We start from the raw sequence: 14,615 nt of genomic DNA, 5'->3' as shown, positions 1-14,615 counted from the left end.
CAGTGCCTAATCCGTGCTTGTTGGTTGCATTTCTCTGTACTCTGACACATTGTGTCAACTGTACAGGCTCATGCAACTTCTCAACTTCCTCAATTCCTAGGAAACTCACCTCATAGAGATTAAAACCCACAGATTGCAGGAAGCAGTTGAGATAAAACACACAGATTGTCTGAGTCTTGGAAAGGACGTATTATAGATGGAATTGACATTGGCAAACGCCAAGTAACAGAAAAATGTGGTAGAATTGATTAATTCTGCCCAGTAAATAAAGTTCATTTACCTTCCCAGTTAATCATAGACCTATTACTCCTGGTTCAGGCAGCAGTAAAGGCTTTCAGGCTCCTCAGTTGATAGGAGAGGACCATTTGATCAGACAGGGCTTTCCTTAAGGTATATGATGCTACCTGAGACTACCCAGACGAGCCCCATTTGGGAGAGTTATAGTTTCCCTGTCTTGAGGGAGAGAAACACCCTCCTTTTGTTTCTCTTTTTTATTTATATTTTTTTGTTGGGAGGGGGAGGGGTGGAGCAATGGTAGGAAATTGATCATATCTCCAAGTGCCACGTGTGGTTTTCTCTGCTTACTAAGAAGGGAGGCCTCTGAACAGAAACTTTCATCAGCCAAGCTGGGAGGCGCTCTCAGTGCTGGATCCACAGTTTATCTTTTTAGCATCAGGATTCATTTCTTGGTAAATAGCTCTTTGGTATAAATTCTAGGCCAGCTCAGGTTTTTGCAAACCACTTTGGTGGACTTTTTTAGTGGGATGGTGGGGAGAGGGTGGGTGGTGCAAAGTGAAGGGGAGAGAAGACCAAGATGAAGAAAAAATAATTTTTATCTTCAAAGTTGGGTATAGTCCAGAAAAAGACTGACATGTCTACACCAGTAAGGGAAGTGGTTTGTGTGGGCTGAGTGTGGAATTTAGGCAAGTTCTAACTTCTACATTTACGCAGTTCTAAGTGCTTCTCCCTTCAGTTATTTGTGCCATCGGCCACTAATGGGATCCCCATAAGCAGGTGTAACGAGCACACATATGACAAGGTTGCTGTCTTTAAGGAGTTTATAGGCATCTTGTGGAGAAAAAATTGACCCCATGAACCAGAAATCACATAAAATAGTCTTAAGTGCTGTTATAGGATGGTAACACTAAGTGTTTCACATACAAAGAAAAAATTGGTATTGGCTTGAGTATTTAGAGATGTCATGGAGGAGATGGGATTTGAGGTGGACTTTGAAGAAAGTAAGGGCTTACAGCAGGGAGAGAATCCCAAGAGACAGCTGACCTGCTAGCATCATAATCATATTGTGAAAAGTCTTTTCTGCTATAACGTGATCATTGGTCCTTGAGAAGCCCATGTATTCACAAATATTTTATGAAATATTGATTTCAATTAGGTAGTTGGGTAAAAGGGGGTTAGAAACTGGTGAGTTTCAGAAGCTCATTAAAAAGCTATTTTTCCTGCAGAAAATTCAATTATAAGAGTTTTATCCATGTGTATTTTGCTATAACAAGTGAAAATAATAAGGTGGTTAATCAACACTTAGAAAACAGGGACTTCCCTGGTGGCGCAGTGGTTAAGAATCCACCTGCCAATGCAGGGGACACGGGTTTGAGCCCAGGTTTGGGAAGATCCCCCATGCTGCAGAGCAACTAAGCCCGTGCACCACAACTACTGAGCCTGCGCTCTAGAGCCCTCGAGCCACAACTACTGAGCCTGCGTGTCACAACTACTGAAATCCTGCAGCTAGAGCCTGTGCTCTGCAACAAGAGAGGCCTCCGCAGTGAGAAGCCTGCACACCGCAACGAAGAGTAGCCCCCGCTTGCCGCCAGCTAGAGAAAACCTGTGCACAGCAACAAGACCCAACGCAGACAAAAATAAATTTTAAAAGAAACAAACTTAGAAAACGATCACAGAGAATAATAGGAATAGAACTTTAAGACCAGAACAAAATCAATGAATTTCTAGATCACTATTATTTATTATTTTTTGATAAAATCCCAAATTGAAATAACTGATTTTTTTTTCAAAAAAGCACAAAAGTGAAGGTGCAGCCAAGGTGGCAGAGTAGGAAGATGCTGATCTTAGCTCCTCCCACAGGCACACCACAAATTACAGCTATTTACAGAGCAACTGTCTATGAGGACAATCTGAGGACTAGCAGAAAAGATTTTTCACAATGAAAGATACAAAGAAGGAACCACAACAAGACTGGTGGCAGGGGCAGAGACATAGTATAGTCAAAACCCACACCCCCATGTGGGCAACCTACAGATGTGAGGATAATCGCAATTGCAGAGTTTCTCCCCAAGGAGCGAGTGGTCTGAGCCCCGCATTGGGCTCCTCAGCCCAGGGAGCCCTAACTGGAAGATGAGCCCCCCAGGACATCTGGCTTTGAAGGCCAGTGGGGATAGCAAGGCTGTCACTCAGATTTGAAGGAGGAGAAATAAAGGGTTTTACAAAGCAAAAGCTGAAAGAGTTCAGCATCACATTACAGGTTTATAAGAGATGTTAAAGGGACTTCTCTAAGTGGAAAAGAAACAACCACACTAGAAATATGAAAATTACAAAAGGAAAAGTCTCATTGGTAAAGGTAAACATACAGTAAAGATAGTAGATCAACCACTTATAAAGCTAGGTTAAAGGACAAAAGTAGTAAAATCATCTATATCCACAATAAGTAGTTAAGAGAAACATGAAACAAAAAAATGTAAAATATGATGTCAAAATATTAAACATGGGGGGAGGGGGAGTAAAAGTGCAGCGTTGTCAGAGTGCATTTGAATTTAAGAGATCAGCAACTTAAAATAATCACTTGTATATAGGTTACTATATATGAACTTCATGGCAACAACAATTTATATTAGGTAACTAGTGCTCAGTAGTGCAGGGTGGCCAAGCTAGAATGATGTGACTCTCAGCCCGACGATGTGTCACTGACCTCTCACATTAATGCTCTTCCACAAGAGGGTGGCACATATGGACTGTCTGACAGCATCAATTTCTCTCCTCACTTCTCTTTCCTCTATATCCTTTAGTGCTCAGCCCAAGCCAACCTCCACTGAGAACGTCTTTCTCTGTCCCACATTAGTAATCTATAAATGTAGGAGTATCGGGAGATGCTGAGAAGCCATATTTGGATTAAGCTCATGTCACCTTGTCTGGCGGTAGTTAAACCCCATACAACTGCGCTGTCAGGAGACACTGGGGACATGGGGGTGTTGAGACCAAAGGTTCCAGGGCCAGGCACGCCTAGGTTCAGATCTTAGCTATGCTCTTAATGGCTATTTGAAATGTTACTAAATGCCTCTGAATGTCAGTTTCTATCTCTGAAAACAGAGGTAATAAAAAAATCTCTGTTTGGAAGTGTTATGAAGATCAAGTCAAGTAACACATAAAGCCCTGACACACGAATACGCAAATGTTAGTCCCCCCTTGCTCCTGTCTGTCTTGATGTAGCCAAAGGCACCCATATATGTAGTTCTAAGAAGCACATGCATATTGGACCAGCTTGAGTATTTTAAAAGTTATAATTTTAAAAATTTTGACTTACGTCCCTTCTAAGTTCATCTTTTATCCTGAACAATAATTTCTCAAAGCAGTTGAAACTGGATAAATATCTAATGAGCCCAATATCTCTAATATTCAAGGAGTGTGCCAAGACCTACATGCCATGATGGTAAATCCTATGGAAAATCAAGATGTTGCTTTAAATAGGAGTGTACTGATGAAGGATGTGGGCTCTGAATTCAGGCTTCCTGGATTTAATTCTCTCTCCAAATTCTAGCTTCACAACCTTGATCTTTATCACCTGAAAAATGAATACAGTAATGATACTCATTCAGAGGGGGGTGTGGTGAGGATTAAAGGAATTCAACCTTGTTAAGTGTTTAGTACAGGATCTTCAGCACAGGAAGGACTTCATAAATATCAGGTTTTGTTAGTTTCACTGAGAATTTTGGAGGAGGGGAGTAAACAGCTGACTTCCGACATTATCTAAGGTGGAAGTCCAAAAAAAAAAAAAAAGCACACTTATGGGACTTCCCTGACGCCCAGTGGTTAAGACTCTGTGCTTCCACTGCAGGGGGGCGTGGGTTCGATCTCTGGTCGGGGAACTAAGATCCCGCAGGCCGTGTGGTATGGCCAAAAAACCAAAAACCAAAACAAACCAAACAACCCAAAAAGCACACTTGTGAAGAGAAGTTTTGTTTTTTAAGGTGTTTTCAACGTACATGCATTTTACCATTTCGCATGCAGGTAAATTAATTTGTCTAGGCAGACTTTAATGAGTCTTGTTCAAAGCTTCAAAAGTGCAGATATGGTAGACCAATTAGACGTTAAGTCCTTGATAAAATCATATCTTGTTTAAGGACTGAACTTACTTAAAACTCTTGCCCATGAACGTCTAATCCCTATTAATCAACCAAACTCATCAAAAACAGGTAAGTTTTGAAAGTCCAATTTATGAAAGATGACTCTTTTGGCTTTTCCTTGCTTTCTGAGTGACCTGTGTGAGAAGCCCGGATAAAATTATTTCTTCATGAAAGTATTTCTTTTATCATGGAAAGGAAATGTTGAGTTATTCCTGTTGATGATCTGTAGCTCTCTAAAGAAGGAATCCAGTAGCTTTTCTTGAGATGCAGGGCCTGCCCAGCAGGGAGAGTAGAACTGATAAGTCTGGAGTTCAGTCTCCTTTGTCAACGGCCAGCCCCTGGCCTTGGGAACTGACTGGCGGCAGTTTGCAAATGTATGTGCTTGACGGGAAGCCTGCAGTTCCCTTTGTCCTTGAACCACAGGAGGCCTGATAGGGCAGCCGGACTGTGTCATCCCTGACTACCCTAGTTTCCAAGCAGGAACATGATGGGTAACTTTTCAGACACTATGCAGCGTGAGCATTCAGCATTTAACCTATTCGTCTGCCGGATACAAATAATAACTAGTTCTACATGCTTGTCTACTAATCTACTGCCAAGTGGAAACACAGATGTTTGATCAGGTTTGAAGCCTGAGTTTCTGCAGAGTCTGAATAAGAGTTTCTAACCCTTTTTTGTGTCAACTTCCACCTCCCCTACTCTTAACAATCCAATATTCATCCTCTCAACTGGCTTTCTGCAAATCAAAATAAAGTGATCAAATCAAAATTATTATTTTTACTCTTATCCTAGATAACTAGAAATTATAGACTTTTTCTGCCAAATTGCTTTATATGTGTGCTTTCCTCCGTCTAGGAGCTTAGGAAGTACACCTGTGGAAGAGATAAAGCTATCTTGCATCAATGGATTCAGTTTCATGCTATAGGGTAGATGATCCCCAGAAGAGTCATTTTTTGGGTTTCTTCTAATTCTACTTTTTTTTAAAATTCAGTTGTGAGTGAACACCTTTCTTTCCCAATCCCTACTGAGTTAGACATTATAAAGTTTCACCAATCCCTGACAATTTTCTAATTCTGAGCATGTAGAAATGAGGTACTTTCCCACCTTCTTGAGTTTAGGTTTGGTGATGTAATTTACTTAGGCCAATGAATGTGAATGGAAGTAATGTGTGTAGAGTGTGTTGGGAGGAAAACTTTTCCGCTATCATGTTAAGCTCAAGGGTTGGTGGCCTGCGAAATAACCGAATAGATCAATTAACAAGAAGAAAGTTCAGTGTCTCTCTCCAAAGCAGAGGACAGATTTGTTTGCTGTCCAGTATAATAATCTCCCTTTTTCTGGGGGCAAAGATTGGGAAACTATGCTTATAGCCCATAAAAAAAATTGAGTTTCCTAAGTTTAGGCTTCTTCAGCTGACTTAGGAGAATTGGGGATTGGTGTGAACATGAAAGTTCATGCTGCCTGTTGTGCTGGAGTCTTTCATGTCTTTGGCCATTGTACGTGGAACTGTGGCATGCTAAATTGTTAGCTTGCATGCAGGGTAAAAATCTCAGACCCTGCGCAGTTACTGACAGGCAGGATATTGGAGCAGCACTCCAGACTGAAGCAGGGTCATCATAAGGGTTCCTTTGACCAATATACCTGGAGTTAGGCATTGTCTGGGTGGAATGGACTTAATGGTTTCTCCACTGCCTGATACATACTGATAATAAAACTGACAAGCTTCTATCACTCAAATTACTCAGAAAATCATTGTCTGTGGAAATGATTACAAGGGGGATTATAATTTTATTTACAGTATATAAAAGTTGCAAAACACAGGGTCACAAACTAAAGATCTAATTACATTCTATTACCAAGTCCCTTTTGAACTCAATTTTCCAACCACTTCTATTCAAAGTTTAGATGATCGGATAAATATGGTAATCATTAAAATATATGTAAATTTGCCATTTTGTTTTTCATATCATAAAGTGAAAGGATAGATTGAATTGAGCTGGGACTATAGATCTGTTAAAGCGATTTCCCTGCAACATTAATAGTTATTGTAAGTTTACCAAGGAGAATACGCAACACCAGAATTTATGAGACTTGGCCTGAGTTGCTGCAGTTTTCCTTGGGAGACATTCCAGTGTTACAAGAGAGAATTCTGGTTCTATCACTTACCAGCTGTGTTCTCTGAATCAAGTTACTTAACCTCTTTTTTTTTTCCAATTTTGAAATATTTTATTTATTTATTTAGTTATATTTATTTTTTATTGAAGTATAGTTGATTTACAGTGTTGTGTTAGTTTCAGGTGTACAGCAAAATGATTCAGTTATATATATATATATATATATACACATATATATATATATATATATATATGTATATATACATGTTCTTTTTCAGATTCTTAACCTTTCTATGCCTCGGTTTCCTCATCTGTAAGGTGGGGATAATAGTACCCACCTCATAGGGTCTTTGTGAGAATTAACTGAGTATTTACACATACACGTAATTGTGCTTAGAACAGTGCCTGGCGCATATATGCTCCATAAGTGTTTGGCATTATTATACATTTATACTAATGGTGCATAAATTAAGACCAGTATTTCATATCATAATACTGAGAATAACACCTGAAGTAATCATTATTTGTTTTTTTCCCCTCTCACTAAAAAAATTGTTGCTTGCAGATAATGCTTGCTTGCAAATTATTACCAGGGAGGAATCTTTGGCAAATGGTCATGACTCTAATTTTTCCATGCTGGATATGTTGAGCCAAATAGATAAAACAGTAGTCAGTTTTCCTTTACAGAGTAGAAGGTTTTTAACCCTAATAATCTATCAGTCAACTCATTTTTATTGAGTAACTGTGAAAAATTACATACAGGACATTTTTAGCTCAAAAAGATCGTTCCTTTCTAACTCTGAGTCTAGCAGAAATTCTCTGTAAAACTTTCTGTTAGCCACAAGGGTATGAAATAACGTTGGGTTGATAGTGTAAATAATTATTTCATGATTCATGATTGCAGGTTTTTTCATCTGGTTCCTTCAGTGTTTTAAGACTACTATTGCTTTATCTTGAGCTGGTAGGTTAAGAGTCAGCATATTCTTATTTATTTTTAAGATTTAAGGAACTCTGTGATGAGAAACCTCGTTTTCTTCATTTTGCAACCCAACTTCCTCTTTGGGTCTCATATGGCAGAGTCTAATTTAACACTGATTTCCTTCCTGTCTGCATTATATAGTGTTTGACTTTGCAAGACTCTCTACCCAATAAATGTTGTTAACTGATTGGTAATCTATTATTGCAGTTATTTTGGATCAAACTTAGAACTACCTGCATTATTGAGCCCCTGCAACAGGTCTAGCATGAAAATGCTAATGGCTTTAAATATATATATATTTACAAAGTATTTGGCATATTATATATATATATATATAGGAAGGAAAATCTTATTTAATAATGTTAAATTGTACCTAAAGCACCCATTTATTAGGATCCAAATGGCTGTAAAAGCAGCTCAGTTGTCAAACCCAAGAATTGTATTACAGATGATGTTTTATGCTCATAAGGTCTAAAGTCATATGTAGATACAGTCCTGCTACCCTAACATTTCCCCCAAGACAAAGTGTAGCAACTGGACCAAACTGTGAAGTTTAATTTTGCTGGCTCATGGAGCAAGGATTAATGCATTAAATATTTGAATTGATATTGGTAGAAAAATAAATCCACGGGAAATTACATTTCTCAACAATTTGTAATGTCAAAACTAATTGACAAAAAAATTTAACCATTTTTTTCCTCATAAGGAAAGGAGTATATCTGTGGTTTAAGAAGAATATATTCTCTCCATCAATCAATGTCAATGTCAGTATACCAAAATGACACAATATACAGACATCTTTCCCATAGTGCCTATAGCTCCTTTTAGAACCTAGACTGTGGGTTTATCCTGTGGTACTGGTGGGTTCTGTCTTCTTATTTCCAAGCTTTGAGGTGTTTTGAAAATCATCTAGTTTCATTTCCTTGTTTTAGAGATGATGAAAGGAAGGCCCAGAAGAGATAAAATTAACCCAACAAAGTCATTGGAGAATAGGAAGAAGGAGTGTAAAATCACACTGCTAGAAAAGATCTTCCTTCATAATTAATTTGAAAATTCCATGTCTAATCTGGAACGAAATATATCCTGTAAAAGAAAATTCCTTGAATACCATGGATAATGCATTCTAATATCTAACAACCTCTCTAGTCAGAAGTGTCATTCTTGAGTGTAATAACCTCTTTTCATGCAAATTAAGCTTATTTCCACTTGTTAGATGCTTAATAGAGATGGATGATAGTCACTTTAATAATTACAATCACACACGTGTATTAAATTATTTTTCAGTATTAACTGATTCTCCATTATTTTCTTTGCACTCTCTAAATAATACGACACCTTTAATTTTTTAACATAAGTCTTTGCTTCCCTTCTCCAGTTGCTGAGCCAGGAATGTGAATATCATGATTCATCCCTCTATTTTTCTTCATTTTCCACCTCCAATTAATTACTAAGATTTTTTTTGGTTTCACTTCCTAAATAGTCCTCAACTCTTGCGACCTCAATGTCACTACTCTAATTTACGCCACAATCATTCTTCACCTGGATTATCACAATATTTTACCTGATCAATTATCGTGACAATAAGCAATCCCCAACTCTTAGTAATTTAACAAAACAGACATTCATCTATTGCTTGAATTTCATGAGGACTACAGGGCTAGGTTGGGCTAGGTTGAGTTTGGCTGAACTTGGCTGGGCTTTATGTGTCTTCTCATTCTGGGACCTAGGTTGAAGTAACAGCTTAATCTGGGGTTTACTAGTCTCACGGCCAAGGTTAGAAATCCAAGGGGGACAGAGCCCTATCACTCACACTTAAAGATTCTGCTTGGAAATGGCATCATGTCCAGCAAGATTCTGTTGGCCAAAGTGAGTGTTTTGGTCAAGCTCAAAGTCGTTGGGGTAGAGTAGTATACTATGCACATCAGTGAATGTGGCAAGGGTAGGGAGGGAATAAACAATTATGAACAAATAATGGAATCCACCACACTCAGTAACCCACCTGCAATTGTGTTCCTCTCCAATTCATCCTCACACAATTTACAGACAGGATCATTACAATCCCTCAGTAGCCTTGGGATTATTAAGAGCTGGGGGTGGGGGGGGCGGCGGGGGAGGAGGAAAGAATTAGAGACCACCTCAGAAAAATGAGTCTTGAGAGATACATAGAATTTTCTAGAAGAGGGGAGGAAAGGAAGTGAGAGTTCCAGAGAACAATAAGCTGGGAATACTTCTGAATGACTAGCTTCCTGTTTCTCTAATATCACAGGACTATGCAGACAGCTATTCACCAGAATGTCTCAATTGCAGGGTAATGATTTGTTTTATTGTCCCCTCTACCCTGTCTCTGTACAACCGCAAACTTTTTTTTTTTTTTAATTTTATTTATTTATTTATTTTTGGCTGTGTTGGGTCTTCGTTTCTGTGCGAGGGCTTTCTCTAGCTGCGGCAAGCGGGGGCCACTCTTCATCGCGGTGCGCGGGCCTCTCACTATCGCGGCCTCTCTTGTTGTGGAGCGCAGGCTCCAGACGCGCAGGCTCAGTTGTGGCTCAGGGGCCTAGTAGCTCCGCGGCATGTGGGATCTTCCCAGACCACGGCTCGAACCCGTGTTCCCTGCATTGGCAGGCAGATTCTCAACCACTGCGCCACCAGGGAAGCCCTGCAAACTTCTTGATGGCAGGCATCATCTCTCTTTCATCTTTGAGTACCCAGTTCCTAGCACAGTACCTTGAACATAGTAGGCACTCAAGATGCTTGAGCGGCATGTGCTTATGTTCCCAAAGTTCTGATTTAGCTATTTGGGTCCTCTTGATCATTCTGCTGGTCTGAGACTGATGGACTTTAACTGGCAAACAGACTGTCATTTTCTAACTCCCATTCCACGCATGTTCTGGAGACATTACTTCTCTCAGCTCTTCTTTAAATGTCCTCACTTATTTCCTCTCCTCCCTTGTCTTTACTTACTTCTTTTTAATCATTGCTTCTCCACCTTATCAAGACAATTAAAATGTTAGCCTGCTTTCCTGATCTGGCAGCACCTGTGAACCTAAAGGGACTCATTAGTCAATCATTCATGCAAATACTTAATACTGCATCCAAGGCTGACCTTTTACTTGCACACTAGATGTGCACTTTAGCTCATCTTTGAATTTAATCAATTTCCTACAAGGAAAAGGCCACATCCCTTCCTAAGATTTTCGTTCCCTTTTCTTCACACCCATTTCGCCCTTTAGGTTTGCAGCTCCCTCTCCCCACACCTCCCTCCAAGGACCACAAGCCTCAGCCAGGTAGGGATTTTTGCTATTCCCCAAACACAGCCTGCTCTTCCACAACCCTGGACTTGTTTTTTGTTGATCCCATTGCTAGGTATCTGTCCCTCTTTACCTCTTCTAAGAAAATCCTACTCATATTTCAAGGCTCTACTCTACAAGGAGGTCACTCATTCTGCCTCTAACTCTTCTTAATAGCCAAAGGAATGAATGAGTGAATGAATGAAAGAATAAATAGCTTCTTGACAGTTCAGATTTAATTCATATCAATTTGCAACTTCTCTGTTCTATAGGGGTTGGAACTTTAAGTTGCTTTGATTTGATACTTCTGATTAATCAATTATGTTTGTTCTTTTCATATTGTAACTCGGAGTCAGTCATTCTTTAGTCACTCTTTTCAATATCATAATGAGGATTTAATAATATTTTCCTTTGTAGATATTCTTTCTTTTTACTCATATGTGGGCTGTTGGTTTAACCAGTTTATAAGCCCAGCGCCGGCTGAGACTCTAGTCTTCATTTATTTTTGTGCACATTGAGGTTTCTGCCTTCTGAAAACTCAAAACCTAAAATGGACCTCCTTCTCTTTGACAAGTCTTAATAGGATAGATATGTCTGTAATAGTGTGAATTTCAAGGAAGTACAGATTGCATTTTTTAAAAAAGTACAGATTTTTTTAAAAGGCACAGATGGGTTTTTATTATGGAAAACATGAGAAAAAATGGAATTTTCTCACCCCTTTCAAGACGATGGGGTGAGAGGAAGACATTAGTGTCCAACTTACAGTTTATCAGAGAGGTCTAATGACCCAGCCTAATACAGAAGAGAGTATGTTGGGAAGTCTCAGTGCTAGGAAAGATGTCTTATGCCTGGACTCTGGAACCAACTGCTTTGGTCTGAATCCAGCTCCACCACTTGGCTTGAGCAAATGACTGAAGCTCCCTGTGTAACAGAGCAGGACCCTATGGGGCCTTCCGGGGACAGGCCTTCCCCCGTATCCTCTGCTTTAGCTGCTCTCTGAAGCACCTAAATAATAGCATTTGCTGCAAATTTCCTGAGTTGTTTTGCAGATGTAAACCCTGCCCCCCTCCCCCCAAGACACGGAAGAACTACTTGATCTACTTGATGACCATGAGCACATAGCCCCAGGCCTCTTGGAGCCTAGGACTGATAACATGAACCCCTGTGACACCACCCTGCTGCTTCACCATCAGACAATCAGAGAATTGTGCACAAGCTGATCACATACCCTGCGACCCACCCCTCTCTTCTGGCCTTTAAAGATGTTTTGCCAAAACCCTTCGGGGAGCTTGAGGCTTTTCAGGGCATGAGCCACCCGTCTCTTTGCATGGCCTCGCAATAATCCTTTCTCTGCTCCAAACTCCGACGTTTCAGTTTGTTTGGCCTCACCGTGTTTCGGGTACGTGAACTTGTGTTAACACCTTTGCCTCAGTTTCCTTATCTGTAAGATCAAGGGTAATAACTGTACCTCACAGGGCTGTTATGAGGACTAAATGAATGAATATACATGAAGCACCTAGAACAGTGCCGGGCAAGTGCTATAAAGTGTTATTATTATTATTTCTGCTTTGGAATTTCTTCCACTTTTTTTTTAAGTGGGAGAAAAAAATCCTTGCTCTCACACTTCTGGGTTTGGAGTGGGAAAATCAGTAAACAGTACGAGGCTTTGAATTTCTAAGTAGATGGCAGCTAACATCAATTCCATCCTAGTCGCCTCTCGCCCCTCCCCCACCCACAATCATTGGAGGATGCTGCCCTCTAGTGGTCTCTCATTACCGCTCTATAGCTCAGTCAGACTCATGCCAGAATTTTCTTTGTCTCCACTTTCCTGTAACTTAAAGGTGAATTTATCAGAAGTTAAAGTATTTCCCTCTGGGCATTGCTTGAAACAGAACTGCTAAATTATAGAAACATATGTAGATTTCAAAAATTGGACTGATAATTAATATAATTTGAATGGCTAGAAACTTAGAGGATAATGTATGCAATTATAAAATGTATTGCCTAAGTCTGATTATTGACTTGTCTGAAAATCAGACAAATAATAGCCAATTACCTGAGGAATCAAGTAGATACCTTTTTGATATCTAACCATTCCTTTCAGAAAAAAAGTATGAATGGTAGTATAGGTACTATATTTCATAGTAAAGTTTAACTTTTTATATTAAAATTTTTATTATTCTGGCAAAATGTTTTCCAGAATTGAGGAGCCAAAACCATAGTTATTAAAATTAGAACTTAAGCATGTGTATGAAGTCTATTAGAATTACAGGTTTTATGTTATTCATCATCAAAGCATCTATAGTCAATGCCCCAGTTGCCTAAACCCTATTTCTTCAGGAATCTCATATACAGACATTTATTTTCCAGTGAAATTATGAAAAATGATTCTTTGCTAACTCTTTTGAAAACTTACATAATTCTGGAATACAGTTTGATGCAGTCAGCTCACCTCTGCTGGGTGAACTGTTATGTAATTCCCAGCACCAAAAAAGAAACATCAGAAGATCAGTGACTATTTATTTACACATTTGTTATCGTTTCTACTTGAGAATAAAGAATGAGTTTGAACTCTAAAAGCTGAGCCTGCAGGAAGCCCCATCAGTCTCTCCACACTTCTGCTGTCATTCCTATTGTAGGGAAAACATTATTCAAACCACAGGCTCCAAACTCCCAGGTAACTGAAGCCAGCAGGAAGCTCTGTTTGATATCAAATATGTTCTTTATCAACCTTTTTGTTGTGATGGGAAGAAATGAACTAACTTTACTTTTATCTTGCCCTGTTTTAACATAACCCAGTAGGTGAATGCTTTATCGGTGTGCTTTGGCCAAACTCTTTGATATATACTGACTTTGTGGTCATAAATTTTCCATACAAAACAATTAATGGTTTTTCATCTATTCATTCCAACCAGAAAGTATTACAGGTTCATAGGTTTTTATTAAAAGTGTGCTTAAAATTTTGCTTATAAGAATTGCCACATGGAAAACACAACTTGATTTTTCTTATTAGATTCTGGGAGACAGCAGCCCCTCTGCCATCAAACATAACAGAGAATCAAACATAACAATGCAATCCTGAACTTTAGGGTCAACGTTATAGACTCTACTGAACACTCAGTCTCAACGCTTTTTTTTTTGTATTCGAAAGACTCATGTAAGATAAGAAAATGAAGTGTCTTTATTTTTTTCCTCCATGACTAGTTGGTTTTCAATAAGCAAGCTAGCGGTGCTTATAATGTGGAGTTCATTAACGAGCGTACTTCTAATGCTCATTTCAGTTTTGACACACCAGTAAACCATATATTAAATCTATTCTTTGTTCTCTGTACAATATTATTTGTGCAACCTTGTTTGGATTCAGTATCTGTTTTACAGGGAAGAAACAAATTTAAATAAAATAGAGAAGCTTTAAGCAACACACATTTAAATCTTAAACATGTAAGATTTAGGATGATCTTAAACTCATGTCTTTACCTTTCTTGCATCGTTTTCTGTGATGCCTAATCTATTTTGGATGCTGGGTTTGTTCCAAATCCCCAGAAACTAAATAATCTAAGGCAAGGAATTCAGAATTTCCTAACAGAAAGAAGAAAAATAACATAAGAAAATTTGACTATTTTATTTTAGCCCAACATCGAAGATTTTATTGTACCTTTTGCAACTTAAAACTTATAAATAATTCAAATGCCAGTTATTTCAGAGCTGTCTTCATTCCAGTATTAGGGGTAGTACGTATATTTAAACACTTAATATTCTCACCCAAAACCACTGTAATCTTCTCACAATTCAGAATTTGTGCAGTGAGCAAACTTTCACCTGGCGTTACTGCCCGAATATCTAAAGACTATTACGAAAAGACAGCCTC

The sequence above is a fragment of the Balaenoptera ricei genome, chromosome 12, assembly GCF_028023285.1.
Source record: "Balaenoptera ricei isolate mBalRic1 chromosome 12, mBalRic1.hap2, whole genome shotgun sequence".
In the NCBI taxonomy this organism is placed as follows: Eukaryota; Metazoa; Chordata; class Mammalia; order Artiodactyla; family Balaenopteridae; genus Balaenoptera; species Balaenoptera ricei.
Note: the sequence above shows the minus strand (reverse complement) of the source record.